At 44.7% G+C, this 5,404-nt stretch overlaps 1 pseudogene; it reads right to left on the bottom strand.

The window, feature by feature from the left end:
* Window positions 1–204: 204 nt before the first annotated feature.
* On the bottom strand, window positions 205–788 carry LOC132864571 (histone H1-like; annotated as a pseudogene).
* Window positions 789–5,404: the final 4,616 nt, after the last annotated feature.

The raw sequence follows: 5,404 nt of genomic DNA, 5'->3' as shown, positions 1-5,404 counted from the left end.
TTATGGCTCTCCTGAGACATTGCTTCCTGTTCATGTTATCTGAACACCCTCCTGTCACCATTTTGAAGAGCAGGAATCAATTCCACTAAAACAATCAGCAGCATCTTATATCAAGAGTGAATATGGAATACTACTCTTTGACTGAAAACATGGGTGGCTCTTAGAGCCATTTAGGGAAAGAAAATATTAAACAAACAAACATGTTTACTTCTTTTTGAGGGCTGCCTTTTGCGCCTTGCCAATTTTTGTCTTCTTTGCGATCTTGGCAGCCTTTTTGGGGGTCAGCAGATTTTTTGCCTTTTTCAGGCTCTTAGTGGCTTTCTTGGCGGCAGCAGGGGGCTTCTTTGCTTCTTAGCAGACTTCTTGGTGGTGACAGTGGGTTTCTTGGCCACTACCTTCTTGGGCTTCTTAGCCACGTTGGGTTTTTTGGCGGCTGCCTTTTTGGCTTTGGGTGCGACTTCCTTGGTGGGCTTCTGCCCTTCAGTCTGCTTCCTCTTCAGCTTGAAAGAGCCAGACGCACTGGTCCCTCTGGTCTGCACCAGGATGCCTTTCGCCACAAGGTTCCTGATGGCGATTTTGACGTGGTGGTTGTTCTTCTCCACATCGTATCTGGCGGCCTGCAAAGTTTTCATCAAGGCAGAGAGAGACATGTTGTTCCTCTCCTTGGACGAAGAAACTGCTTTGATGATGACCTCACCAATGCTCAGGCCTGATTTCTTGGTCCTTGAAGCTGTGTTCTTTTTGGGCACTTTGGCCGGCATGGTGGTGGCGGGAGCAACTTCTGTCATCTGTCTTGGAGCTAAGTAGAGGAAGTGAGTGAAACGCTGTGTGTAAAACAGAGGAACCTCCTTCCACTCGGCCTGGGGGGTTGGTCTTAAAAGCGGTCATGAGAACATTTTAGACTCAACTACGCTGCCGCTGAGTGACTGCACTTCCATGAAACACTTGCAGTTGTGTTTTCTCATGGCATTTCTTGGTGAAAATAAGATTTTCCAACAAGATCCAAACAAGATCCAAAGCGATCAAGCACATATTTAGAGAGAAAAGGCTTTCACTTTTCTTCCAAGCTCCAGCATGCCCAGGTACAAACCGAGCATCTCGCGCAGTGGCCTAAAAGAGCAAGGTGCGCCAGTGGCTCGAGCATTTTGTGCTATGTCGTGTAAAAACGGGCTAAAAAAAATGGCACAGTCATATTAAGCACTCTGGGCCGAGTTGAAGGAGAGCCCTGTCAATGACCTTGATGTATTTCCACTGTCAGAGTGTAGTGTGTAGTTTTTGAAGCAGAGCCCCTTTTGTGCTGTGTAAAGCACAACTTTGGAGTGTGTGTGCGCCTTTGTGTCAGGTGTATGTCCCCATGTGGCTGAGTTGTTGTGTGTTGGATTTGGTAGAATTTTATGCGTCAACATGAAGACTATTAGTACTACTACTATTGTTTGTGCCCCAGCATGTGACTCCTGCAATGCGACTCCCAACTTCTTTGCCATCGTCTGGTCTTCGACACCCGTCTGGTGCTTGAACTTAGGACGGCTCTCCTCATACATCGCCCCATCCTCTTCTGCTCCTGGTACTCCAGGTATGCCTCTTTGCTGCCTGAGTGGCCTGCACCTGTTTGACGCTGTCTGTCTTCTTCATTGCACAGACCTAGGGCCTCAGTAGAACTCTAATGCTATTTACCCTTACTCTGCTATAGTCTTATGGTTATTTTATTCCACACTCCTGGAATCCTAGTCTTATGATCTCAACAGAGATAGAACCCTATTATGGAATCACGTTGTGCTGCTATAACCCTAATATGAATTACCTTCTGTTGCTATAATCCTTATGTTAAATACTTTCTGCTGCTGTAAGCCTAATACAAGACACACTGTGTTGCTATAACCCTAATATGAAACACTATGTGTTGCTGTAACCCTATTTTGAATCACTTTGTGCTGCTATAACCTTAAAATGAAATGCTTTTTGTTGCTATAACCCTAATATGAAATACTTTGTGTTGCTATAACCCTGTGTGGCAGCGGGGGCGTGGCCAAGCATCAGTCTGTGAATGGAGGGCGGAGTCAGGGAAAGTAAGTGGTGGAATCATTGCACCTGATGGGAATTAACCTGTGTTTGTGTGTCTTCCCCAGTGACCGCACCCTTTAAAAGGAGAGAGCAGAGAAAGGGAGCTCTCTCCCCAACCAGAACACTTGTGTGTGCGTGTGTGCCTGGGAGATTGGGAAAAGCTGAAAAGCTAAAAATAAAAAGAGTTTTGAGAACTCAGTTCTGGCCTGCCGTGCTTCTGTGCTCCACCCACCTGGTAAGATACTACACCCTAATATGAAACACATTGTGCTGCTATAACCCTAATATGAATTACTTTGTGTTGCAACAACTCTAATGTGAAATGCTTTGTGTTGCTATAACCCTATTTTGAATGACTTTGTGCTGCTATAACCCTATTCTGAATTGCTTTGTGTTGGTATAACCTTAAAATAAAATGCTTTGTGTTGCTATAACCCTAATATAAAATACTTTGTGTTGCTATAACCCTAACCATCTAACTCTCACAAAACCCTAATCCTGGCATTGAACCCAGGACAAACAAAGTGCAAGGCCTGCTCTTTAGCCAATAGGCTACATGTTTCTGTGGTTACTAACCCTGCCACTACACCTTCTCCCCATACCTCCCACATAGACAAGTGCATTACTCTCCTCCTCTTTCCTCCACCACCAATCATCTGTCAATCCTACACCAATTTAGTTTGAATTTTGAATGACACAACTCAGAACCTCTGATTCAAGATCTCCCTCATCATCTGATTTCCACCCAACTTTCTTCCCCTTCCTTCAGTTAGTTCATGAATTCAACCCAGCCTCTCTCTCTCTCTCTCTCTCTCTCTCACACACACACACACACAAGCCTCTGATGAAGTAGCACAAGCTATGAAACATCAGACAGGACTAACACAGTGTAGTTTTTAATAATTTAAATACTCCTGAAGCTACCTAGGCAGCACAACGGTGTAGTGGTTAGCACTGTCACCTCACAGCAAGAAGGGCCTGGGTTCAAGCCCAGCAGCCAACAAGGGCCTTTCCATGTGGAGTTTGCATGCTGTGTCCATGTGGGTTTCCCCCCACAGTCCAAAGGCATGCAGATTAGGCTAATTGGTGGCTCTAAATTGACTCTAGGTGTGAATGGTTGTTTGTCTCTGTGTCAGCCCTGTGATGACCTAGTGACTTGTCCAGGGTGTACCCTGCCTTTTGCCCATAGTCAGCTGGGTTAGGCTCCAGCTTGCCTGAGACCCTGTAGAACAGGATAAGCAGCTACAGATAATGGATGAAACCACCTAAGATTTTTAGCAGCTTCAACTCAGCCTAGTGCCCACAGAAGATCCCTAAACCAACCCTGCACAATTAGACTGAGTCTTCTATTTGGCTGCAAGAGCCACAACCCATTGCCTGGATACTCACCATCCACCACTTAACCTACCAACAGGGTGGGCCCCTTCCACCTTGAGTGAGGACAGCAAGGGAACTTTTTATGAGGTAAGAAATCACCACAGCTAACATTTTAATTTTAACAGTTCTGTATTGACTCCTGACCCTCCAAACCCCACACTCACACACAAACCATACACACTTACTCTCAAGTTTCCCTTCCCATAGGCCTCACACCACACCACCATTCCTTTCAGTGGAGATCTCTTTACACACATACACTCTCCCCCTTCACCACTCCAAAAATTTTTGGATTTTCTTTCTTGTAATTTACATTATTCTGTTGTCAACTTGATTTGTTTTGATTTCCTCATTATTTCTTTTTCCTCTGAGCCTCTTTCCACCCCATCCAACCATGCCTCCCCTACTCATGCAAATCCAGGTACATACACATCCAACCCACACACTACAGAACCCAAAACATGCACTCCTACCAACACTCCCCACATATACTAGGATCCACACACACCAATACAGATAGACTAGACCCACATACATTCATACAATGCATTACAATAGTGTGGCAGCGGGGGCGTGGTCAAGCGCCGGTCTGTGACAGGAGGGTGGAGTCAGGGAAGGTAAGTGGCAGAATCACTGCACCTGATGGGAATTAACCTGTGTTTCCTGATACCATAAGGGTACAAGTATGAGTAGAGAGAGAGAATAATAAGCATGAATCTAATAAATGATAAATTTAACAGCGCGGTGCCTCCACTGCGAAAATACTACACTTACCTTTGAAGCTAGTGTATGGTGTATTTTCCTCAGAATTTAAAATAACAGTAGCTTGAGTGAAAGAACTAATAGCTAGTCTGCAGTGTGCATGTCAGAATGTTCAAATATAAAGAACCAAATGAGCAGCCAATACACCCAAGATATAATTAAATAATAATAATGATTATATTTATTAATAATAATAATAATAATAATAATAATAATAATAATAATAATAGGAGATAGTATTTGACAATAAATGCTTCCCAAAGAAGCATGCAATGTAATCACCAAGAAAATAGTAACACCGGCACAAGAAGAGCGGAAACAATTAGCCTACATAATAGAGATGTTACAGATAGCACAACAACAGTGTGTATACCAGCAGTACATAGTAAGAAAATAAAACTGGGTAAAGTATCAAAAGAAAAGAAGTGGAAAAGAAAAAAAACGCGCACAGTTGGGGCCCGTTGGTGCACAGGTGGCAGCTCTCTGAACTGCAGGCAGAACAGCAACCGCTGCAATGCCCTTCTAAAACGCTGGCTATCCAGGCGAGACCAGAGGAACCTGTGTGTGTGTATGTGTGTGTCAGTGTAAGTGTGGGTTCGCGTTACTCACAATCCACCGGTCAAACCAGACGGATCAGGTTACAGATGTCGGTACAGTAACGCAGCAGATGCTCCTGAGCAGAGGGCTAGCTATTGCTGTGGGTTAGCTCACTCGAATAAGATGCTGCTCACCCCAAACCCCTCGGTAGCTGGCTGGGTCCCAGACCCGACACAGTGAGTCCCCGGGACTGACGAAAGCGCTCCGGTGGGCCCAGCACGGAGGGCAGATGTGTCCACGGAAAAAAAAAAAACAGGAAGATCACTCACTGGAGTGACACCGGAGTTTATGGCCACAAGCAGACCAAACTATAAAAATACTCTCTGCAAAATAAGTGCTGAAATAGAGCTCACAAACAACGCGATCTCTCTCTGCTCGGCTGCAGGCGGGAACTTCGTGAGCTTCTCCCTCGCGAAGTGATGAAACATCCCAAAAAGCCCGCGAACTCGCAGGCATTAAACATATACCAATTACCATTGGCTGACATCAAAATTCAAATAAAACTACAACGAGCAAATAAGTCTGATTGGTCCGAATGCACAGAACGTCACAACACATCAGAACAGTGAAAATATTCCAAACCACAAGGCATTATGGTAAATGGAGT

Source organism: Neoarius graeffei, chromosome 17, assembly GCF_027579695.1.
Source record: "Neoarius graeffei isolate fNeoGra1 chromosome 17, fNeoGra1.pri, whole genome shotgun sequence".
Classification (NCBI taxonomy): domain Eukaryota; kingdom Metazoa; phylum Chordata; class Actinopteri; order Siluriformes; family Ariidae; genus Neoarius; species Neoarius graeffei.
Note: the sequence above shows the minus strand (reverse complement) of the source record. Positions and strands in the feature narration are given on the sequence as shown.